General features: G+C 38.5%; 1 long non-coding RNA gene across 1 annotated transcript in view; it reads right to left on the bottom strand.

Annotated features, from left to right (window-relative positions):
• The window catches only part of LOC123282297 (uncharacterized), a 69,937-nt gene extending 53,414 nt beyond the window's left edge, over window positions 1–16,523 (bottom strand). Inside the window, exon 1 of the long non-coding RNA XR_006522351.2 lies at window positions 16,217–16,523. This is a non-coding gene — a long non-coding RNA (uncharacterized lncRNA). The remainder of the gene's footprint in view (window positions 1–16,216) is intronic.
• Window positions 16,524–26,767: the final 10,244 nt, after the last annotated feature.

The raw sequence follows: 26,767 nt of genomic DNA on the forward strand, positions 1-26,767 counted from the left end.
AATAGGAGCAAATATTTATTTTTCCAACAAGAATTTCATTGATTCAGAGGAAAAGAACAGGTTTTCTGAAATAAAGCCATGAAGGAAGTCCTTCCTCCATGAAAAAGTAGTCCTTGAACTCTTCTAGATTCTTGTAGATTCTAGATAAGGCTTTCTGGGCCGCTTCTGTGTAATGCAGAGGAACTGATGCTTGGTGTTGTAGACACATTAAAGATTTTTAAACGCTTATGGAACAACTCTTTATGTGCATGTTTAACATATACATTGGACAAATATGTGTTTGCTAGACTATCATCAAACATTTATTTATTTAGTACTTTTATTTATTGGGTGCCTTGGACATCTAAAGAATTTTGAGAAGTTTATACACTATGTCTGATTATTTTTTAAGGCAACATCTACTTCCATTCTATGCTATAATTTATAACTGAAATGTGTGTTACTAGAAACAAAGTTTTATTACTGATGCTTCTAGGTCCTAGACTTTTTGCTTTGTGGCTCACATAAGTTTCTCTGGAGTTCTGTGACTTGGAGGACTGGCCAAGGCAGGCTGTGGAATGTGCTCCTAGAACAGTTAGATTTCCTTCGTCGCTTGCTATGGAGTCTCTGCAAGTCTTCAGATGTCCAGCACTTGGCACCTGGAAGGCTACAAGGAGGCAGCAGATAAAAATATTTTTTTATGTTATTCCATAAACTGCAGTTTTAAGGTTTTGTCAGCACAGCTCTGTGGCCTGCAGGACTGAAACCCATTCCTTAGCTTTTGATCACTTGTTAGATATACAGAAGCATTTGTGGACAGCAGTCCCAGGTGGTGAAGTAAGGACATCACTATTGGCAGGGTTTTGTGAAAGAGGAGACTGACAACACAGACAGGACAGAGAGGCTGACCAATAATCATAGGGTAGGATGGAGTCACAATGAGGGAACCAGCAGGAGACTCAAATGCACCTGACTCTGGATCCACCCAGAAAGCTCACAGGCTTCAATCATATGTTGGCCCACAGTCAACTGACATCATTTCGTATTATTTCCTCAAGACATGAGCTGATAAGAATAATAGGACTGTATATTTTTTCTTTTTATTGAGGTTATGATAGTTTACAACACTGTGAAATTTCAGTTGTCTATTATTATCTGTCAATCATCTTATAAGTATAACTCTGCACCCTTTGTGCCCACTCCCCACCTCTCTTCTCCCTGATAACCACTAAATAGTTCTCTTTGTACATGCATTTGTTTATCTTTCACATATGAGTGAAATCATACAGTGTTTGTCTTTGTCTATTGTGCTTATTTTCATAATACCCTCAAGGTCCATCCGTGTTGTTGTGAATGGGGTGATTTTTTTCATTCTTTATGACTGAGTAGTATTCCATTGTGTGTGTGTGTGTGTGTGTGTGTGTGTGTACACACACCATATCTTCTTTATCCAATCATCAATCAATGGGCACTTAGGTTGCTTCCATGTCTTGGCTATTGTGAATAATGCTGCATGAACATAGGGGTGCATAAGTCTCTTTGAATTGCTGATTTCAAGTTCTTTGGATAGCTACCCAGTAGTGGGATGGCTGGGTCATATGATATTTCTATTTTTAGGCTTTTGAGAAATCTCCATACTGTTTTGCACAGTGGCTGAACCAGTTTGCATTCCTATCAACAGTGTATGAGGGTTCCCTTTTCTCCACAACCTCTCCAACATTTGTTGTTTGTTTTGTCTTGGTGATTATAGCCATTCTCATGGGTGTAAAGTGATATCTTAGTTTAGTTTTGATTAGCATTTCCCTGATGATCAGTGATGTTGAGCATCTTTTTATGTGCCTATTGGCCAGCTGTATATCATCTTTGGAGAAATGTCTGTTCATATCCTCTGCTCATTTTTTGATTAGATTGTTTGATTTTTTGTTGTTGAGTTGTGTTGAGTTCTTTATATATTATGGAGATTAACCCATTGTCAGATATATGATTTACAAATTTTTTTCCCAGTTTGGTGGGTTGTCTTTTCATTTCAGTCCTTGTTTCCCTTGCTTTGTAGATGCTCTTTAGTCTGATGAAGTCCCACTTGTTTATTTTTTCTTTTGCTTCACTTGTCTGAGAAGACATGGTATCTGAAAAGATCTTTTTAAGACTGATGTCAAAGAGTGTACCACCTATATTTTCTTCTAAGAGTTTTATGGTTTCAGGTATTACCTTCAAGTCTTCGATCAATCTTGAGTTTATTTTTGTGAATGGCATAAGAGAATGGTCTACTTTCATTCTTTTACATGTGGCTGTCCAGTTTTCCCAGCACCATTCATTGAAGAGACTTTCCTTTTCTCCATTGTGTGGTCTCAGATCCTTTGTCAAAGATTAGCTGTCCATAGATGGGTGGTTTCATTTCTGGGCTTTCAATTCTGTTCCATTGATCTGTGTGCCTGGTTTTGTACCAGTACCATGCTGTTTTGATTATTATAGCTTTGTAGTATATTTTGAAGTCAAGGATTGTGATGCTTCCAGCTTTGTTCTTTCTATCTCAGGATCGCTTTAGCAATTTGGAGTCTTTTGTTGCCTCATATGAATTTTAGGATTCTTTGTTCTATTTTTGTGAAGAACGTCATTGGGATTCTGATTGGGATTGCATTGAATCTGTAGATTGCTTTAGGTAATATGGACATCTTAACTATGTTTTTTCTTCCAATTCATGTGCATGGAATGTCTTTCCGTTTCTTTATGTCATCATCAATTTCTTTCAGAAAAGTCTTGCAGTTTTCATCGTATAGGTCTTTCACTTTTTTGGTTAAATTTATTCCAAGATATTTTATTCTTTTTGTTGCAATTGTGAATGGGATTGTGTTCTTGAGTTTTCTTTCTGTTAGTTTGTTATTAGAGTATAGAAATGCAACTGATTTATGTAAATTGATTTTGTACTCTGCAACTTTGCTGCAATTGTTGTTTTGTTCTAGTAGCTTTCCAATGGATCTTTTAGGGTTTTCTATATATAAAATCACATTGTTTGCAAACAGCAAGAGTTTCACTTCTTCATTGCCTATTTGGATTCCTTTTATTTCTTTTTCTTACCTAACTGCTCTGGCCAAAACCTCTAGTACTACATTGAATAAGGGTGGTGAGAGTGGATACCCTTGTCTTGTGCCTGTTCTCAGTGGGATGGCTTTCAGTGTATCCCTATTGAGTATGATGTTGGCTGTGGATTTTTCATATATAGCCTTTATTATGTTTAGGTAATTTCCTTCTATACACATTTTGTTGAGCATTTTTATCATAAATGGACGTTGGATCTGGTCAAATGCTTTCTCTGCATCTATTGAGATGATCATGTGGTTTTTGTTCTTGATTTTGTTAATATGGTGTATCGTATTGATTGACTTGCAGATGTTGAACCATCCCTGTGTCCCTGGTATAAATCCCACTTGATCACAATGTATGATCTTTTTAATGTGTTGCTGTATTCAGTTTGCCAATGTTTTGTTGAGGATTTTTGCATCTATGTTCATCAGCAATATTGGCCTATAATTTTCCTTCTTTGTGTTGTTCTTGTGTAGCTTTGGTATGAGGGTGATGTTGGCCTCACAGGATGTGTTAGGAAGTGTTCCTTCTTCCTCAGTTTTCTGGAATAGTTTGAGAAGGATAGGTATTATATCCACTTTGAATGCTTGGTACTATTCTCCAGAGAAGCCATCCGGTCCTGGAATTTTATTTTGGGGGAGGTTTTTGATTACTGTTTCAATCTTTTTACTTGTGATTGGTCTACCCAGATTCTGTATTCTTGATTCAGGTTGGGTGGTTGTAAGAATCTAAGAATTTACCTACTTTTTCTAGGTTGTCCAGTTTGTCGGCATATAATTTTCATAGTATTCTCTTATAATCTTTTGCATTTCTGTGATATCCATTGTAATTTCTCCTCTTAAATTTCTAATTTTATTTATTTGAGTCTTCTCTCTTTTTTTCTTAATGAGACTGGCTAAAGGTTTGTCAATTTTGTTTATTTTCTCAAAGAATCAGCTCTTTGTTTCATTAATCCTTTCCATTGTCTTTTTTGTTTCAATTTCATTTATTTCTGCTCAAGTTTGTATTATTTCCCTCCTTATACTGACTTTGGGCTTTGTTTGTTCTTATTTTTCTAATTTTTTAGGTGTAATTTGAGATTGTTTATTTTAAATTTTTCTTGTTTGTTGAGGTGAGCCTGTATTGCAATGAATTTCCCTCCTAGGACCACTTTTGCTGCGTCCCAAATGAATTGTATGATGTGTTTTCATTTTAATTTGTCTCCAGATAGTATTTCATTTCTCCTTTTATTTCTTCAATGATCCATTGATTGTTCAGTTTAATCTCCACATCCTTGCCCCTTTCCCAGCTTTTTTCTTATAGTTGATTTCTAGTTTCATAACATTATGGTTGGAAAAGGTGCTTGACATTATTTCAATCCTCTTAAATTTATTGACACTTGCTTTGTTTCCCAACATATAGTCTATACTTGAGAATGTTCCATGTGCACTTGAGAAGGATGTGTAACCTGCTGTTTTGGGGTGGAGTGTTCTATATATGTCTATTAAGTCCATCTCGTCTAGTTTCTCATTTAATTCTACAATTTCCTTGTGACTTTCTATCTGGATTATCTATCCATTCGTGCAAGTGGGGTGTTGAGGTCCCCTACTATTATTGTATTGCTGTTAATATCTTCTTTTAGGTTTGTTAATATTTGCTTTATGTACTTTGGTGCTCCTGTATTGAGTGCATATATGTTTATAAGTGTTATGCCTTCTTGGTGGAGTGTCCCTTTTATCACTATATACTGTCCCTCTTTGTCTCTCTTTACCTGTTTTATCTTGAAATCTACTTTGTCTGATATAGATAGGGCAATACTTGCTTTCTTTTGCTCATCATTAGCTTGGAGTATCATCTTCCATCCCTTCAGTCTGAGCCTATGTTTGTCTTTGGGGCTGAGAGGTGTTTCTTAGAGGCAGCATATTGTTGGGTCTTGTTTTTTAATCCATCCTGCCATTCTGTGTCTTTTGATTGGAGAATTAAATCCATTTACATTTAGAATGATTATTGATATGTGAAGGCCTAATGCTGCCATTTTATTGCTCTGTTTTCTGGTTTGGAGCTGTATTTTTGACATTGCATCTGTGAATAATCAAGGGCAACATTCTGGCATACCATATGTCTGTGAAATATCTTTTTAGTCTTATAAAAAATGAAATATATATTTCTATGTTCACTTTATCCTTAATGTTCTAAGGTGACTACTTGACTAGTTATCTATAAACTGCTGCTTGTCTTTCAGAAATAAGTTTTCTTTAGCATAAACACACGTGTGTATATATAAATACAACACGTAATATACATATGCATATTTAATACTTCTCTTCTTCAAATGGATCCCCAAGAGGTCTATGTTTATGATTATGCAAATCAAGATTGAAAAGTCCAGGGGCTAGCCCTGTGGCCTAGTGGTTAAGTTTGGTGCTCTCCGCTTCAATGGTCCAGGTTAGATTCCTGGGTGCAGACCTACACCACTTGTCAGTGGCCATGCTGTGGTGGCATGGTGGCAATCCACATATGAAATAGAGGAAAATTGGCACAGATGTTAGCTCAGGGCAAATCTTCTTCAGCAAAAAAACGAAAAAAGAAAGGTCCAGTAAATTCTTTAGTTCAAGCTGTAAAGATGCAACATTAACAAAGAACTGATTTCCTCAATAGAAACCTACTTTCATAGCTTGAGGATATCTGTATGAGGAAGAGAAAGAACCAAAGCATTAACTGTGAAATGTGAAGATTAGTTCTAGGACCACCGAAATCTAAGCAGTCCAGCTCAACCAAAGAAAATTTCCCAAACCTCCTCATATGAATGAGACAGATTTCTGTCCTGTTTATCCTTAGGCAGAAAATTCAAAGGGGAAACATTGTGCTTCAGATGTTGCTCAGTCCTTCAACCAAATACTTTGAATATTTGCTATGTGCAAAACAGTGTTCTGTAGTAGCTGCTACAACACTTAGTCTTTTCCTTTGGATCAAAAATCATGAAAAGACAATCCAGGGATATTCTGATAATAGGAATAAAATACACATTAAACAACACAGCAAACTATCAGCAAGTGGAAATTATTACGATACTAGGAAAGTACATTTAATTGGTGAGAACAATGGAGAAAAAAGTAAATAATGTATGGAAGGGAACATAACACAGTGATGAAGAGCATTCAGAATCAGCCAGGCTTAAATTCCCATTCTGCCATTAGACAAGTCACCTATTCTCCCTGTACCTCAGTTGGCATATCTGTTAAATGGATACCATAACAAGATCCATCTCATAGAATTCTTGAGAGGATTTAATGACGACATTGATGTATGAAAAGTACTTGACTGAATATCAGGAATAGAATAGCATTCAGTACGTGGTGGCTGCTGCTGCTGCTTTTATTATTATTATTGTTGTCATTATTACTACATTTAATAATGAAATCTAGGAAAAGGTGAATCTCAAATGCAATTGATAAGAGAGAGAAAGAGAGAGCCAGCCCTGATGGTCTAGTGGTTAAAGTTCAGCCTTCCCACTGCTTTGGAGGCCTGGGTTTGGTTCCCAGTTGTAGAACCACACCACCCATCCGTCAGTTGTCATACTGTGGCAGCAGCTCACATAAAAGAACTAGAAGGACTTACAATTAGGATACACAACCATGCAGTGGGGCTTTAGGAAGGGAAAAAAAAGAGGAAGATTGGCAACAGATGTTAGCTTAGGGTGAATCTTTCCTTAAAAATAAGAAAAAGAGAGAGAGAAAGAAAGAGAGAAAGAGATGGGTTAAAAAAAATGAGATAGTAAAACTAAGAATACAGTTTCCACCTGACAGAAGATCCAGAAAGAAATCATCTGTCTTGGAGTCATCGGGATGCAGGATTTTTTCTGCAGTGCCTTCTTCCTCATGTCCATCCTTCCTAAACGTCTCCAGGACCTTGGTGCACCTGGGTCTTCTGAGAGCCCTTGATTCTCCCCATCGGAGGGACCAGGCAGGGAACAGTTCCTACTGGATCAAAACTTGAGACTCTTATCCAAACTGCAGTCTGCATGGCAAAACCAGCGTGTTCCTCTTTTAGAAGAATTTCACCCTGTGATTCTCTAAAAAGATTGCATTTCTTATAGCAACTCAAATTCTAAGGTCTTAATCATTATATTTTAGATTCAATAAAACGGTTATATTTCAAAAACCTTTTCTCTTGGACAACAAAAGGAATGTTTTCTTACAGTAGAATGGCCAAATGAATATGTATACATTTCACTTGATGACATTGTTTTTTTTCCTTATATTTTTTACTGAAATAGTGCGGAGACTGAAAACCCAACCTATAGAGACAAGACAGAGTTTAAAATTCAAACCTGTGAAATTCAATTATCATAGATTTCAGTTAAACAGGAAGAATATCTTAATCCACAGTTTGCAGTTTTGTGCCACACACGCAGAATTTCCTAGTCTCCTTGTTGCGTTTGGTATCTCAGTGGGAAATTTTTACATTTCTGTGTGTTCCAGTTTTTTGGCCAACGTTCGAGCATCTGTCACCAAGGAAGGGAAGGGAGCTGGGTCAAGGATGAAGGAGTTTGGAATACTAATTAGGAGGCTTGGGGTTCTGGATCCAGTTTGCCAGTCACTTGGCAAATCTGTGTAACCAAAGACTCTACCTTCTTAGATTTTTAATTTGCTCCCTGTATGCAATCTTGACTTTGGGCCACACAACCACTCACAGTTGTAAAGTTGTAATATTCACAATGCTCCCTCAGATATTTCATACCTATTACAAAAAACATTATATTTGTCATAGAGACCAATAAGGGTGTATCACTGAGGTGATTTTTTTTTTTTGGCAATTATCACAAAAATTTATTGAATGCCTCCCGTGTAGGATATTGGGTTAAGCATCTTACAAATATGACCTCAGTTAAATTCATCCTTACAACAATATTGCATGGTTATTATTGTTATTATGCTCATTTTATAGACAAAGAAATTGAGACAAATGGGAGCAAATTATAATGACAAAAACAACAGATGTCTACCAGCATCCATGATTTCCTTGTTCCCAAATAGAATCTCTGAGTTTTAGCTGGCCACCTGAAATAAAGACAACTCTTCCCAGCTTCCCTTGCAGTTAGCTGCCGTCATGTGCCTATGATCTGGTCAACGGGATACAATTGAAAATGTGTGGAAGCTTCAGGGAACATTCCTTAAAAGACAGTCATGCTCTCCCTGTGTCCTTTTTCATCTTCTTCTTCCTTTTTCTACTCCACCAGAAATGCGGATATGATGTCTGAGGCTCTAGATGCCATCTTGAACGAGGAGGAGGAGCGCCACACCCTAGGGATGGTGGTGAAGTCTCTGAGGTCACTATGAGGTTGAGCCTCTATATGACTCCCTTAAGAACTAAGTCCAGCCTTTCAGAGGAGAGAGAAATAAAGTTGTCTAGTTTATGCCACAGATATTTTGGCTTAGATTCAAACTTGATCTTACCTAACATGAATGTATTGCCAAAGGTCACACAGCTAGTGAGTGGCAGAGCTGGTATTCAAATCCTTATTTGCCTGATGAGAGAGGGCACAAGTGCATCATCACAGTGTTATACCAACCCTAGAATTAGGTCCTTTACTCTACAACATTAAAATAAGTATACTTGGTCCTGGAATACAGTTGATATATCGTTTCCAGTTAGCCTGTCTTTCTAATTACGTTTGACCCTGGCTGACATGATATTGAGCTCCATACCCTAAACACGTACACAGTTTTTGGCGAGAGGAAGGAGCTCATGAAGGCCAGTTTTTGTTGCAGATGCTTGGAAGATATGGAGAATGCACACCAAAGCTCTTGAAAAATTAGATTGGCGTAACAACAGTTTCCATCTGCCTTCTTCATTTGCTTGAAGGGAACCCTGCCTGAAGGACTTGCTGGGTTTGCCTCTGCACCTGAAAGCTGTATTGCTGGGGGCCCTTACATTGGCTGCACAATTCAAACCGTGAAACCACTTAACATTTCTTTGGCTATTTTTAAACAGATAGATTTTGGATCTCAATTATCTGGAAAATGCCTCAATTCTACATTCAGAATTGTAAATAAGATGATAATGAACTATATTTTGTCCCTGAAAATGATGGCAGGCTGGAGGATAGAAAATGATCATTATTTGTAGATAATGTGATTTCACCACTCAACACCCCAAGAGAACTAATTGAAAGGCTGTTAAATTCATTAAGATTTCATAAGATGGACAGATATGATACAGTTACAAATATTGGTAATTTTCTATATAATAGACATAAACGTATAACATATTGGAAAAATCTTATTCATATGAGCAATCAAAAACAAAACAAAACAAACAATAGCAAAAACTTAAGAGACCTTAAATATATTGGACTTTTAGCAAGAAAATTACAAATTTTCTGAGATCTTTAAAGGATGATTTAAATTAATGGAAAGGCACATTACATTCTTCTCTGGGACAACTGAATATTGCAGAAGTGTTGGCTTTTCCAAATTAATTTATAGGTTATGTCTGATCAAAATTATATTGGAATTTTATGAATTAGCAAAATAATTCTAACGTTCGCTTGGCAGAATAAATTAAGGAAAACAGCCAAGATAATTTTGGACATTCAGAATAATGAGGGCTTTATATACATTATAAAAATTAAATTATTTATACAGAGTGATATATATAAAAATATAGATGGAGCCAGCCCCGTGGCTGAGTAGTTAAGTTTGTGCGCTCAACTTCAGTGGTCCAGGGTTTCGCCGGTTCAGATCCTGGGCACGGACATGGCACCACTCACCAGGTCATGCTGAGGTGGCATCCCACATGCCACAACCAGAAGGACCTACAAATAGAATATACAACTGTGGACTGGGGGGCTTTGGGGAGAAGAAGAAGAAGAAAAAAAAAAAAAGGATTGGCAACAGATGTTAGCTCGGGTGGCAATCTTTAAAAAAAAAAGAAATATAGATGGACCAACAGTATATGTAACAGCTCAATAAATAATAAAGAGGTAATGAAAAAAATTGAGAGAGTAATAGATTATTTAATAAATTGTGTTAGGATATTTGCTATTTGGAAAAAAAAATTGATAGTAATCATGCATCTTATATTAAGATAAATTCTGAGTGTACTAAAAATTAGCTGTCACATCTGGAAAACATAAAAATAGGTAAATATGAAACAAGAAGCAGCCTAATGAGACAGGGCCATCTGTAAGACCCTTGACCCATCAACATAAAGCAGTTAACTAATCGGCAAGCTAGGAGAATCACCAAGATTAGAGACCACCAATATCCACATTCCGTGGCCTCTGGACTTTACTAGGCTTACATATGCACCTTAGCACCCAGGAGACCACTGAAGGTGACCCTACCCCATCAGCATAGCAAAAATCACACCCAGGAGTGGAGGGCTAGCATGCTAATGGTACATGCATCGCGTGTAGTAGCATGCTATGTGACAGTGCAGGCGCAAGCACAACCCCACCTCTGCATGCCATGCCAAGGCCCTCCTCCCCAACATTTGCCTAATAAAAGGCTCACTTGTCCCACTCCCTGACTAGCCGGTCACCTGACCCTTTCCTTTCCGCACCAGCTCCCTGTGACTCTCCTGTGCACGAGCTAATAAACTTTTACTTTTCTACTCCCATTTGTTGTCTCTCTTGATTTCTATCCTAGGGGACAATGAGAACCCAATGTGCCAGTAACAAACATATGTCAAGTTTCTGGATGGGGATGAATTTCCAAGCACAAAAGCAGTAAAACAAATCACAGAAGAAGAGATGAATAGATTTGACTCCATAAAAATTTATAACTTTTCTATGTCAAACAAACAACAGAAAATTACAAGGAAAAGGGGAGTTTCAATTCTGAGATGGCAGAATGAGGAGCCTGGTGGACCCATTCTCTGGTGAAACAAGCATAACTCATGAAAATTATACATACAAAACCCCCAAACATTTAGTCTCTGACAATTGTCCTAAAAATATATAGCAAATGAAGAAATATTTATTCAAGAAAATCTACTAATCTCAGTAAGAACAGCAACAGTCTGTGGCCAGCCTGGTGGCATAGCAGTTAAGTTCATGTGCTCCACTTCAGCAGCCTGGGGTTCGCTGGTTTGGATCCCGGGTGCAGACCTACACATCACTTACCAAGCCATGCTGCGGCAGGCGTCCCACATATAAAACAGAGGAAGATGGGCACAGATGTTAGCTCAGGGCCAATCTTCCTCAGCAAAAAGAGAAGGATTGGCAGCAGATGTTAGCTCAGGGTTAATCTTTCTAAAAATTGGTAATAATTATAATTTTTCAAAGAGACTGGGCATCTCACAGTCAAAACTGTCTAAGCATATCTAGTGCTCAGATCTGAGTTTTAAATACTATTCCTTTCTTAAAGAAAACCAGATTCAATCGGAAAATAGCTGGTCCCATTCCTGGAGCAGGGAAAGTAAACACTGAGTCTGAAATATCTTTTTGTGTGAGAAAATCAGAGAGTGGTCTGTACGAAAAGGTCACTGAAGCCAGCTTAAGTCAGGAAAAATTTGAGCATCAAAATGATTACTGACAGTAATGAATTACACTACACTGAATAAGATATTGAGTCCATGTTGATAGTGAAAAATATAAACAAGCAAACTGAAGAAGTGGCGCTTTTTTGGTTCATTTGTTTATATTCTATTAACTGTCAGATAACTAGTAAATATAGAAGAAACGACAGAATTAGAAAGTCACCATTTTGCAACCATCATAAGAATAACTGATTTGGGCAAGAATCAGCAATGGATACTAAAAGCACTGAGTGAAAATTTGTTGGGTTATCAGATACTTAGTCTCAGAGCATCTCCCCACAGATTATTTATTAATTGGAAAGTTATAAAAGATACTTTAGACTGGAGAAATTTGGCAAACACCGCCTTAACTAAGTGACCAAAGTTAACATCACTAACGATGGGACCGGCTGAAATCATGTGCCTCTTGATGAAGGACACAGATCGCTTATGTCATATTCCAAAATGCATAACCTGAAACCAACCAAGGAGAAACCACCAGACAAAGGCAAATTGAGAGACATTCAACAACACAATTAGACTGTACTCTCCTGTGAATTCTGCTTCCTTCCATCTCTCCCATTCAATAAATCATCTTGCTCTGCTGATTTCACCTCCTAAATATTGGTAGAATTCATTCACTTCTCTCCATTGTCTCCGTTACACCATGCCACCTAATTGCTAAAACAGTTGCTGGCTGTGTTCCCCTTGAAGCCACGCTTCACAGGTTAGCCTGAGTGATCTGTCTACAGTATAAATCTGATCACGCCCCTTTCCTGCTAAAAGAGTTTCTGTGGCTTTCAGTGGCTATTAGAATAAACGCAGACTCTTAAATGTGTTTAACAAAGTCCATCCTTATCTGGCTCCTGCCTTGCCTTCTAGCTGTATCTCTTGCTACTCCTCCGTTGCCAGCTCCATAGTCTTTCAATTTGCCACTTCCATTAATTTTCAGGTTGAGATATGTTCTGTTTTGGTTAGGCTTTTTGTCCATGTCTAGGATCTTCTCTCTTTCTATACTTCCTACCCTACTACTCTCTTTTTGAGACTCAACCCTTTTTATTCTTCAGATCTTAGCTTAGATAGGATTTATTCCAAGATGTTTTTATTTACCCCACCACCCTCATCTCACTCCGAGTCTAAGTTAGGTGTTCTTTCTGTGTGAATCTGCCATACCTCATGCTGCCTCAATCTCAGTACTTAGCATATTGTTTTGTAATTTCTCACTTAAAGTCTAGCTCCTCTAGAAGTCTGTAAGCCTCACAGGGCAGGGACTGAGTCTGTCTTGTTCGCATTTTTATTACCCAGGGCCCACCACAGTGTCTGGGACATAGTCGGATTTTGATTGAATGAATAGACAATGTAGTTACAATGGGAGAAGAAGCATTTTACAAAATAGTAGTAAATGTTCTAAATGGCACAAGCCATGTGACGCTAACCTTAAGGACTGATATCTCAAGGTGATATTTAAAGGCTGAGAAGTAACTTTTCAACTTTCTATTAAAAAATATATCATCTGGGAGATGGCCGGGTTGCATAGTGGTTGGGTTCTCACGCTCCACTTTGGCAGCCTGGGGTTTGCAGGTTCGGATCCCAGGTGCAGACCTACACACCACTCATCAAGCCATGCTGTAGTGGCATCCCACATACAAAATTAGAGGAAGATTGGCATGGATGTTGGCTCGGGGACAATCTCCCCCAAGCAAAAAGAGGAAGGTTGGCAACAGATGTTAGCTCAGGAGCAATCATCCTCATCAAAAAAAAAAAAAAAAAGTCTATGTCCACCTCTTAGTTTCTAAATATCATTCTTCAATAAAAGCAACCAGGGATCCTTGGAGAAGTGGTTGATTCTAGGATTGAGAAAGGAAAATATAAGAGAGCCTGGAACATCTTATGAAGACTGAATGCAAGGAAATGCTCAAAAAAAAAAAAAAAATGAGGTCATGTTGAAAGAACACAGGGCCAACCGAAGGAGATTCCATTGGCCAAAGCTTTGAGTAGTGAAATAAATAGTAGTGAATTATAGCCCAAAGAATAAAATAAATATCCACAAATCCATACCGATATAAATTAAATGCATAAATAAATACATGGGGAGGAGGCTTCTTATAGAAGAATTCCAATTAGTCAATGTAGAAGGAATAAGGGAAACAAAAAAACCACCATTCGGTAAACACTACAGTAATGATTGTTGCAGGCAAGATCCATCAATGGATCCTGAAATCAATGGGTGAACGTTTGAGGAGGAGCAGAATATTTGTATAGCCTCCTAATGTCTTCCCCAAGACATTGATTAATTACAAAGGAAAAAGTAGAGACTTTATAGTCGAGAAACCTGGCAGACACCATCTCAAGCAAATCATCAAGGTTAATATGACCAGTAATTAGATATATGGACATCTTGCCCTCTAATATGGTACACTGAGGAGTGCAAACATCACCGTGTGATATTTTTGTCAAAATGTGTAACCTCAATCTCTTCACAAGAAAATATGACACTGAAATAGAGGGACATTCTACAAAACAGCTGACCAACACTTTTCCAAAGTGTCAATGTCATAAAACACAAGAAAAGACTAAGGGAGAGTCGCAGATTGGAGGAAACTAACAAGACGTGACAACTAAATGCAATTCTGAACTTTGTATTAGATTCTGGCACAGAAAAACGATAGGAGTGGAAAGCAAGATCCAAATAAAATCTGTAGGTAGGTTAATAGTAGAGGAGAAAAGAGTTAGCTTAGCAAACAGATTATTGTCTAATAAGCAACTGGTGCAAACATTAAAGTACATTATGGGTGTAAGAGATATGAAATGAAACAAATACCAAGGTGTTGAAGCATCTGTTCAATTTTTTCTAAATTGAAACGAATTCTTCAAGGTGCCTGCCACTTGCCAAAGTGCTGGGAATTCTAACAGTCTTTTTCATTTCTGTTTTTTTATCTCTCCCTTGGATGGTACCAGAACCCATGACTTACATGGTTCAGGTCATCCGTTTCTTATGGACTGACTGCTGATCCTTCTGCCACACCTGCTACTGCACTGTGCTGACCCCCCTAATTTGGTCAGGCCGGGGGGCTTAGAGTGGTGCTCCCCTCTGAGGCATGGTGAGAACATGCTTGCTGTGGCTCCTGGGCTGCAGAAATCCTTCCTTGCCAGCTCCACAGGACTCATGGGAACACTGTCATTTGAGTCTAGGTCCCTGGTTGCAAGTGAGGATATAAATTGTGCAATAAGCAAATGCCTCACCTGCTCCCCTACTCCTTGGCATGTCATCTTCTCTTGGGAAAGGTCCCTGCAGGGCAGGGCCACTTGCCTCTAGCATGGCCTTCATCTTCTCCTCTTTGCAGCCCTTCAGCCAAGTGTATGCATGTGCATGTGTGTGTGTGTGTGTGTGTGTGTGTTTATGGTATAAGGAGGATGTGATGGTTAATTTTATGTGTCAACTTGACTGGGCCACCAGGTGCCCAGAAGTTTCATTAAACACTATTCTGGATACGTTTCTAAAGGTTTTTCTGAATAAGACTACGTTTGAATTGGTAAACTGAGCAGAGCAGTTGCCCTCTCTGAGGTGGGTGCACCTCATCCATCCATGGGAGGCCTGAACAGAACAGAAGGCAGAGTAAGAGACAATTCGCTCTCTGCCTCTCTTGGAGCGGGGACAACCGTCTTTTCCTACACTTGGACGGGAACTTAAACCGTTGGCTCTTGAGTCTCCAGCTTGTCAATTACAGCACTTGAGACTTAGCCTCCATAACTGTGTGAGTCAATTCCTTATAATATGTCTCTTTCTGTACATATACACACATCCTATTGGTTCTGTCTCTTTGGAGAACCCGCGCTGATGTATGGGATGTTTACAGGATGGTCTCTGCCCCTATGAAGCTAAAAAGTCTGTCAAGCGCTCCCTGAGGGAAAAAATCCCAGAGCTCTGGAATACCAACCTTTCTTTCTCACGTAAAAGGAGAATTACTTTCAAATTTTAGTTTAATTTTAAATTATGAAGTAAGTCTAACATGCACAAAGAAGAGAGAATAATACAACGAACATCCCTTTAAAAATATTAATATTTGCTTTAGTAGACAATTTCCTATTCATTCTTTTGCTAATGAGCAAACATGAACAAAACACAAACTAATTAAATTATAATAAATTGCTTTGCCATAGCAGCTTTAGTCTCCATGCACATGACTTTATTTTATTCTCATGTATTTAAAAAAAAATACATTCACAAAAGAATTGGATTAAGAAATACTTTGAAGTCATTACACTTGAAAGAACTTGAAAATCATAAATGATATTTCTTTTCCAAATAATATTAACTCAGATTTTTCAAATTTACCTTCCCACTAATTAATGAGGGTTTTTTATTTTTGCCAAAATCCAGAGGCTGCAGGAGGTTCTTTCTATGACTCACTTCCTGTACCTTAAATGCTCTGAAGAGGTTATTTGAATTTATAATATTTTACTCATAGAAAAATCAGTGCAACAATTTATTCAGGGACTGGTGTCACTTTGCCCTCATGTCTCCAGCATTTTTGGAAAGAGGCTGTCTTCTATGAGGAGTGGTTTAAAAGGAAAACTCCCTAAGTAGCCCATGACTAAGACTGAGCACATTTCACTTTTTTCCTAAATGAACAAGTCAAGTGGGTTTACTCACCAAAATATGATCAACTCCATCCAAGACCTTGTTCTGATATTTTGCAGTTAGTTGATTGACCAATGATTTGACAAAGATGACTGGCTCTACTTCATTAGGATGATTAATGAGTGTGGGTCCAGGCACAGCCACAGCACTCCTGTTCCCGTCCCTCACATGCAGCCGGGAAGCCTTGGCCAGAGGCAGTCCATACACACTGGAGAATTCTCTGGGCGGCACCAATTACAGAAAGAGAACGTTCCTTTGAGATTGATGAAAAGAAGAAGCGTGGTTTCCTGAGTCCACAGCTCTTGGCTGAGTGTTTTCTGGAGCAAAACCTTAATTATAATTCAGATCAGTTCCCTTCAATGTCCCAATCCAGGGTGACTGTAAAAGTTACCCCACAGTTGACTAACTTCTCTTTAATTGTGGAACAAGGGCAAGGAGATTTCCCGTACTCCTTTCACATTCTTTCCTCTTCTTTGGCTTCAATATTTCTGTGATGGTTGATTTTATGTGTCAACTGGGCTAAGCTATGGTGCCCAGTTGTTTTAGTCAAACACTAGTCTAGATGTTGCTGTGAGGGCATTTTGTAGATATGATTAACTTTTTCATTCAGTTGACCTTAAACAAGAGAGATTACCCTCTTTAATGTGGGTTGGCCTCATCCAATAAGATGAAGGCCATAAAAGCAAAAATAGCTTTCTTGTGGAAAAGAAATTCTGCCTCAGCACTGTAACAGAGAAATCCTCCCTGAGTTTCCAGCTTGCTGGCCTGCCTATATGGATTTCAGACTTGCCAGCTCCCTTAATTGTGTGAGCCCATTCCTTAACATAAATATCTATCTATATCGATAGATAAAGAGATGATAGATAAGATAGACAGATGGACTACATACACACACACACACACACACAGATATTGCCTATCATCTCTCTCCCTTTCTCATTCTGTCTCTTTCTCTCTGTCTATCCTGTTGGTTCTGTTTCTCTGGAGAACCATGACACATACAACTCATTAAAAGCTTTCTTTTTTTCTTTTTTTAAATTGTCTAGTTCCGTTTGGCCAAAAAAAGGACTTTTGCCTTTGTCACCAAAATTCTACCTTAAAATCAATTTCTTTATTCATTCATATAATGTTTAGATTTAGTTACATACATTAGAATCACTGGCATGGAGCTGAGAAGTCACTCATATTTGATAGATTCCCCCACCCCTTGCACCACCATCTGACTGTTTTACAGCATCAACCTAAAAACATAGTATATCTGATTCATCCCTTAGGGAGAATTATCTTCAGCTTATAAAATTCCCAATAAAGAGAGAAAAGAGTATACAAATAATGCTATAGGTTACAGGCATAAGACACTAGGACCCATGAGCACCTCATGGGTATGAGATGAGTTGAAGGAGTAAAATATTTGAGTAGTGAGAAACCAAGGAGCCTTCAGCAAGATTTAAGATGTCATATGAGTATGTAAAGAGTGTATCGTGAAAAAGAACAGAAATAGCAGTACTTTTCCTTATTGATTTCTTGCTGTCCTGAGATTTTTTAAACAGTCATTCTTTCTCAAAATTTCAAAATAGATTGCTTTGGTCTCAAGATAACTCTGTGAAGCCAAGTCATGAATTCTTGAAAAGGAGAAATTATATGGAAACGTGTTCAGAACTCTGTTGTGTTAGCAAGAAAGAGATGTCAGCACTGTGCCTGATAGTCAATTTTTCTTAGCTGTTCTTCTGATCTTAGTGACAATATGATGGAAATTATTCACACAAATGTGTGACCTCCTTGTTTGCAGTTTTGAATATGCTGCTCTTTCCTGGCAGCATCCTTCCCACCCCCTAGTCAGGCTAATTTTGAAGAATACATTTGAATGTGGAAATAGACATTTTAATCTGGAAGTGTTTATTATACACACTTTGTTATAGCAAATGACACACATTCAAGGAGCGAGCACTGCCTACATCTCTTTTGCCACTCTTGATGTTGTGTTTGAAGCAGAAAGAAGTGCTTATTGGAAGCACAAATTGAGCAAACTAGCACTTTCATGGTGTTGCCATGAGCTGATTTTGTACACAATATGGAAAGGCTTACAAACGAAGAAGCCAGTCAGTGGCCATTCATCTAGCGTCACCTTAAATATCAGGTTGGTTTTCTTTGTCCATTTACCACTTCAGAATCAGTTCCAAGGATTTTCTTTTGAGACATTTGTTGAACTGAGCTGGTTGGATTGGTGTCATATAGACCCAGTTTAATTTCCTAAAAGTCAGAGCCTCAGGACAGCCAAGTATATTTGCTGATGATGAATTAGAGTATTTATTTTTTCTGTGTCTAAAAAAACACCCCCCAAACACCCCCATTCCCAACAGTTTAACAATAAGTAAGTTAGCATGTGATGCCTATGACTTCAACTTTAAAAATTTATGGTGCCTCTATTTATTCTTGTCAATTTTAAGAGTTAATGCAACTTCTTGAAAAATCGTTTAAGGGCAATGTGGTAAAACATGGGTATGTCTCATGGCCGAAATGTGAGATTTGCTCACATACAAAATCAAAACCGATCATAAAACAGCCACTGAAACCTTTTGCCAATCGTCTGTAAAAGGAGACCCCCAATGACCTACAGCAGGAACATAGATGCGAAGTTGTACTTTGCCTCATGCCCTAGGGAGGTTTTTGGCTTTAAGATTTTGTCTCCTTGCTGCCAAATGCTAAAGCCAAGTGCATTGCTAAAGCTTTAGACACATTTTCATCAATAAAATTTCTTATAAAACAGATCCTGCAAATGCTGAACTTATCTGCCAAATAGCCAATTAATTATTTTACATCCTTGTTGAACAATGAAATAATTTATGATAGGTAAAGGTTTTACCATCACAAATTAGTGTTCTGGAAACCACAAGGCCTAGCTTTCAATTAGCAGGAGACATCACAATTAAGGATGAAAAGAAGTAATGCTGTGTGTTGGAAATCCTCCCCATAGAGAAATAAAACTCCCAAGGAACAATGATCCAACTAATATGAGAGAGTTGGGTTTTTAGAAAAACAGATCCTTGTTAAAGGGAAAAGTTCAAACATCACTCAGATGCCTAGACTCCTCAGTCGTTCCCTTCCCCCATGGCCCTTTCTTTTCATAAATTGCAGCTATTGAATTTGGACCATACTTGCCCACTGTGCATTAGTGTGTGTTAATCCCAGTTCAGACATTGTCTGTGAGTTCACTCTATCACTGACAGTCACAATTTCCTGCATTGGGTCAAGGGGGAATGGTGCCTCCAATTCTCTGAATTTTCCAGAGAAGAGGAAACTCTGGGCTAAAATATCACTCATACAGTTGATATTGTTTCTCAAGTTCAGACCAGATCCGGCATTGAAGGAGCGACCCTATAGGAGAGAGCACATTCCAGATTCCAGATGGCTGATTTGGATCTTAATGCAAGCCATTTGCAAAGGATGATGTCAAACTGAATGGACCAATGTAATTAAGCGCCATATTTGTTTACCCAACCAGGATGAAATCAACAACCTGCAGGGAGATGTAAGGAGTAGGCAGTTGGGGCATGGAACAAGGAATTGTCTTTCAGGTTGTAGTCCAGAGAAGAGAGACACTAAAGAATCTTTATTCCTGGATGAAATTCTTGAACCTTCTGGCGTCTTTGGATGTTTAAGTAGAAAGAGGTGGAAGTGAAATATAAAATCTCTTGAATCTATTTCAAATGATATAATTGGATGAAGCCTGAAATCGAGAAGCTTGACTGTCTTCTTGAGCGTCCCAATGTCCCTAGTATTGTCTGTGGGAGTCTTTACTTCCAAAACTCCTACAACTTCTGGAAAGTGAACTTACTCCCTTAGAAAACACCTACACTCAGCTGGCTTCACTGGAACAGAAATCCCCTGAGTTGTAGATTTTGACCTTGGAGTCACAAGGGCAGCTCCTGTTGGAATTCCTGGAAGCCACACATTGACATCAGAGAAACAATTTAGCTTGGCCTTTTCCTCTTTACCCAGTCCAGGATGAAATCCTATTCTTTCAGAAACTTGGAAGTGAAAATGTTGGCAGGCCTTACTATGTGTATTCAACACTTGTGCCTTCTCCTTTCCCACGTGAATGAATGTTCAGCACCAGTCTTGGGCATGTTTTCTATCTCTGTGTTGTTAGCCAAGTCAAAATCCTCCACACTACTTCTTCATAATGGGCCATGACGAAGACTTCCCAGAAGAACTTTGGAATAGCTTTCTCTTTGGTACCAGACCATCATCTGTGAAATCCTCACCTTAAGATGATCTGAGATATAAAAGAAATTCATATTTACAGATAAGATGAATTGGGTGAAATATAACTTTCTTTATCTGAAGAAAGAGTTTTTATTTTGTTAGTAGAGTAACCACTGGTTCCCTTAATAATATGCTCCTTTAATGCTTAACTGCCAGGGTTCAGATTTCTCCAAATCTGGTTTCCAGAAAAGTCTTCATCAGCACATCTGTGATGGCTCAATTGCTAGTGAACATTCTTTATGGAGTCAGCCATAAAGTCCTTTAAGCAAGTTGTTCCTACATGACTGAATTCAAATGTCTGAAAGACAAATAAAACAATGACATATATGATAAAAGGCTTGTTTTCCCAGAGAAAGAAAAACATGATGAAGTCTCTGATTTGGTCAGGCACTGCCTCCCTAGGATCAGGCCCTCTCTATGTTGACGAGAGCCTTCTCAGGTGGGAGGGGGCTTCTGCAAGCAGGTACCAACTTTCCCTTGCTGGGGAAAGTCAATCCAAGTCAGGGAAGTCAATCTAAGCACCTACCACTCCCCACCTTCATTGGAAGCAAGGACTAAAAGTTTAACAGCACCCAGAACCTGCACATCCCTCCTGCCTGGATATACTGGGGACGCCCCACCACTGTCACCAGAGTGAGGTGTCAGCCCTTTGGGGGCACAGATGAGTATTCAAGGAGGTTCCTAACTCTTGTCCATCAGATGGTGGGGCTCGAGCCAAGAATTTGAAGCAAAGAGAAGTTTGAGTGGATACTCACAAGGATTGATAGCTCCATTTATGTGATAAATAAGCCCCCCCCCCCCCCCAAGAGCTCTGCCTCCTCAGTTTGCTTAATTTGGCATTTCCTCTCCAGCAAACACTCATTGTTTTGGTATTCTGTCAGCAGAAGCTAAAAAATAATACACTATTAATTATAAAATGTCTTTGTCCCCTAAAAGATTGTAAACATCTTATCTTGAAGAATGACGAAAGAGAAGGTTGAGGCAATTATTCCTGAGAGTCAGAAAGAAGGATAGACTTTCAGGCCTGATTTTATCATTTATTGAATTTGGTGGCTCTGGGTAAATCCTCTAATCTCTATGAGTCTCAGTTTCCTTATCCTTACTAGGAGGAAGAAGGCCATTCCTACCTCAATGGATTGTTAAGAGATGATGTGTGGGAAAGCACCTCGTGAAATTCCTGGAACATAATACTGCCTCAAAATAAATACTGAGTCTGACAAACTTGCATTACCAAACGGTTGTTTAGAGTGATTCTTTTGTTCTATTCAATATGCTGTGTTAATGTTCAGATATTCAGCTCTGCTCTATATCTTTTTGTGTGTGTGTAAGGCATGGGAAATGAGGGGAAAGAGGACAAAAATTCAACAATACCTCTTGGTATTTTTTTTTCCCTTCTTGGATATTTAGTTTATTTCCCGTAAGTATTCATTTCTCTATTTTTATCCTGTCTCACAATCTAACCTTGGGTTGGAAAGGCTCTGAAGGTTCACAGGAGCCATTTTAGTTCAGCCTAAAAAGATGTATACCTCAGGGTCGGCCCCGTGGCCGAGTGGTTAAGTTCGCAGGCTTCACTGCAGCGGACCAGGGTTTCGCCAGTTCGAATCCTGGGCGTGGACATGGCACCGCTCGTCACGCCATGCTGAGGCCGCATCCCACATGCCACAACTAGAAGGGCCCACAACTGAAATCACACAGCTATGTACCAGGGGGCTTTGGGAGAAAAAGGGAAAATAAAATCTTAAAAAAAACCCAACAAAACAATGTATACCTCTGAGAGATGCCCAGAGCTGGTATGGCTCGGGGAAGAGAAATTTCTGAGAGAAATGCCTAGTGGTTGGGCCTGACATAGAGCCGCCCCGGGGTCCCCAGGGCCTGGGCAAGGATTAAAAGAGAACCAGAAGTTTCCAACAAGGGGCACAGAAAATGGCTGAGAGTATTAACTAAAGTGTGTGTTCTCCACAGGGGATAGAGGGCAGGTGGGAGGTGACTCTGTGGGCAGAAGGCAAGGGGTGGACCACCCAAGCTGAAAAGCAAAGGGGAGTTGCAATCAGGCACTGGGAACAAGGGTGTCAGTGAGAACTGAAAGAGGGTCCCTTCAGCATCAGAAACACCAGAGTTTTGACTGGGATTAGCAAACAAAACCTGTGCTGCACAAATTGTGTACCTCAAGGATGCAGAGGTCATCAGAAAGACCAGAAGGACCTTCCTCACCTGGTGTGATGCCCTACTTGGAGAGAGGGCAATTTATTATGTCATCTCCCCAAGTACCTAGCTAGTCTCCTGGAATGAGGACCTCCAAGAGGCTGTGGGGTTTGTACAAGACCACAGAGAAAGGTGGCAGAACCAATTAAAATCGCTTCCATTTTAAGTCTGTCTGGCTCAGTCACATTGGGAAAATTGAGGCATTAACTCAGTTTGAACTTCAAGAATAGTTGTTCATAATTAGCATCTTATTATGATAAATCTATACCTTTAACACAGGGAGCTTCATAAAGTGTAGCCACATAAAGACACCTACAAAAATGAAATCATAAGCTTGTAATGAAAAGTCCTGCTATTTTCCAGGATGGAATAATCTGCAGGGAACTTCTTGTTCCTGGTAATCAATTGTAGGTCCACCAGGTAGAGAGTTTTGTATGTTTTGTTCGGTAAATTGCTTCAGAGCCTAGAGTAGCACCTGGGACTTAGGTGCTGAGTAAATATTGGTAGAATTATTAATAAGGTCTTGGTACTCAGTAGACTAAAGGAGAATGAAAAAAAAAAAGACATTTCCCCGATTTGAGAAGACCAGTTTGAATTAGGGAAAAAAATCTGAAGTATAATATTTTTTTATTTTTAATCAACTTTACTCAGGTATAATTTATGTAGAGTAAAATGCACCTTTTAAAGTTAATAGTCTGATGAGTTTTGACATTTACGCACTAGTGTAACCAGCAACCCAATCCGGATATAGAGCATTTCCATTTCTTCAAAAGGTTTTCTCTCTTCCCTTCTCAGTTAACACTGACAATCCTGGCCCTAGGCAACTACTGATTCTATTTAGATTCCAATTTAAGATTAGATTTTCCTCTTCTAGAATTTCATATAAATGGTACTCTATTGTGTCTTCCGTTGTCACACAATGTGGTGGTATGTATCAACAATTCATTCCGGGCCAGCCCAGTGGCACAGTGATTAAGTTTGCACGTTCCGCTTCTCAGCGGCCTGGGGTTCGCCGGTTTGGATCTCAGGTGCGGACATGGCACCGCTTGGCACGCCACGCCGTGGTAGGCGTCCCACATATAAAAGTAGAGGAAGATGGGCACGATGTTAGCTCAGGGACAGGTTTCCTCAGCAAAAAAGAGAAGGACTGGCAGTAGTTAGCTCAGGGCTAATCTTCCTCAAAAAAAAATAATAATAATAATAATTCATTCCTTTTTATTGTCAGGTAGTATTTCATTGTATGAATATACCACAATTTGTGGTATTCACTTGCTTTTTGGATGTTTGTTTCCAGTTTTTAAGTAATATAAATAAATTTGGGATGTGAACAGTCATGTATGCAAGTACATATTCATGTGGACATATGTTTCATTTCTCTCAGGTAAATTTCTAGAAGTGGAACTGATCAGTCATTTATGGGTGTATGTTTAACTTTATAAGAAACTGTCAAATTGTTTTCAAAGTGGTTGCACCGTTTTATATAGCCCCCAGAAAGATACGAGAGTTCCAGTTGCTTTGCATCTTTGCCTTAATTTGATATTTTCAGTCTTTCAGATGTTACTTCTTATAGTGGGTATGTAGTAGTACCTTGTTGTAGCTTTATAGTCAATTTTTTTCCTTTTATAGTTAGTGCTTTTCTGTGTCTTAAGAAATCTTTGTCTACCCTAAGATTGCAAAGATTTTATCCTATGTGTTTTTCTAGCATTCCATAGGTTTTTTTATTTTAAGTGTATGATCCACTTTGAGTTAATTTCAAGCCTGGTAAGAAGTAAGATGTTTTTGTCTATGGATATCCAGTTATTCCACTATCTTTTCCCATTGAATTACCTTAGCACCTTTGTTGAAAATCAGTTGACCATATACATATAGGTATATTTCTGCAAGCTCCACTATGTGCCCCCGATGTATATATCTATGCCTTTGCTAAGACCACATGGTCTTGTATGCTATAACTTTACAGTTAGTCTTGAAATCAGGTAGTGTGAATACTTAAAATTTGTTCATCTTTTTTAATATTGCTTTGGCTATGCAAATCCTTTTGTATATAAGTTTTAGCAAAAACTTGTCAATTTCTACAAAACAAAACAGTAAAATTTTAGGGGGCATGCCCCATGGCTGAGTGGTTAAGTTCGCATGCTCTGCTGCGGCGGCCCAGGGTTTTGCCAGTTTGGATCCTGGACATGGACATGACACCGCTCATCAGGCCATGTTGAGGTGGCATCCCACAGGCCACAACTAGAAGGACCTGTAACTAAAATATACAACTATGTACTTGGGGGATTTGGGAAGAAAAAGCAAAAAAAGAAGATCGGCAACAGTTGTTAGCTCACATGCCAATCTTTAAAAAAAAAAAAAAAAGTTGGGGCCGGCCTAGTGGTGCAGTGGTTAAGTTCACATGTTCTGCTTCGGTGGCCCAGGGTTCACTCGTTCGGATCCCGAGTGCAGAAATGGCACCGGTTGGGAAGCCATGCTGTGATAGGCATCCCACATGTAAAGCAGAGGAACATGGGCATGGATGTTAGCTCAGGGCCAGTCTTCTTCAGCAAAAGGAGGAGGATTTGCAGCAGATGTTAGGTCAGGGCCAATCTTCCTCAAATAAATAAATAAATAAATAAGTAAGTAAGTGAAATAAAATAAAACTTTGACAGGATTGCATTAAATCTGTAAATCAATTTGGGGAGAATTGATACCATCTCAATACTCAGTGTTTCAATCTATGGAGAGCATGGTATATCTCTCCATTTATTTAGTTCTTTAATATTTCTATCAGCATGTTCAGCATGGTTTTCAGTAAGGAGATCTTTCATGTTTTTTGTTAAAGTTATGTCTAAGTGTATTATGTTTTTTGGTATTGTTGGAAATGGTATAGCTTTTTAATTTTCTTTTCCAATTGTTTGCTGCCAGTACACACACATACAGACACGCATACACACATTTGTATACAGGTTTGTTATTTATGTGATAAATTTTATCTTAAGTTGCCAAGTTTGTCACATCTTTCTTCTGAATTTCAATATAAAATTTTTCTTTTATATTTCTTAATACTTTATATCTTGATGTCAAAATCTTCCATTAATTTAGGCCCTCCAACCTTTTTTGATTTACTGTTTGCATGTTATCTTTCCCATCCATCCATTCATCCTTCTGTGTCTTGCTATTTCAAATATGACCATTGTAAACATATAGTCACACACACACACACACACACACACGCACACATGTATATATATGATTGACAGATGATTTCTTAACAGAAATACAGAAATAATGGAAACCAGCTGACCATAGAATGACATTCTTTACCATATGAAATTATTCTTCAAAAACAAAGGTAAAATAAATACATTTCCAGAAACACAAAAATAGAGACAGTTGCTAGCAGACCCATCCTCCAAGAAAAACTAAAGGGACATCTTAATGTAGAAGAAAGTGATTCAAGATGGATACTTGGAAATGCAGGAAAGAATGAAGGGGCAAAGACAGAGTTAAGCGATGAGTAAATCTAAATCAGTATTAACTATACACAGTGATGATCTATTGCGAGACCCGACGTACATATAGAATCAATGTATAAACTCATCTGTCAGTCTTATTGCTGTTCCTTTGTTGGTAATCATGCCTCCCACTGCTTTTTAAAAACAGATTTTGCTCTTCTTTATTCATTCTCAGCAGTTTTATTATGTTGTATGTAGATGTGGTTTTATTTTTGTTTATCTAGCATGGTGTTCATAGCACTTCCTCATTCTGTTACTTGATATCTCTCCTTAGTTTTGGAGGTTGTATGACTCCCTTTAATATGGCTTCTTATGTACACACTCGCTTCTTACCTTCTGGGATTCAAATTGTATTTTTTAGGTCTATTTTACTGTGTTCCATTTTTTTTTTTCCTGTATTTTCTACCGTTTGGTTTTCCTGCTTCTACCTGGATATTTTATTTTCTACTGATCTACCTTCTAGTCATTTACCGTCTTTTCTGCTATGTCAAATCTGCTTTTAAACCCATATATTGAGTTCTAAATCTCATTTCTTTCATTTTCCCATGTTGGATTTGCATTTGATATCTTAAAAAAAGTCTAGATTCCAGTTCTCATATGA

This window comes from Equus asinus, chromosome 30 (assembly GCF_041296235.1).
Source record: "Equus asinus isolate D_3611 breed Donkey chromosome 30, EquAss-T2T_v2, whole genome shotgun sequence".
NCBI classification, from domain to species: Eukaryota; Metazoa; Chordata; class Mammalia; order Perissodactyla; family Equidae; genus Equus; species Equus asinus.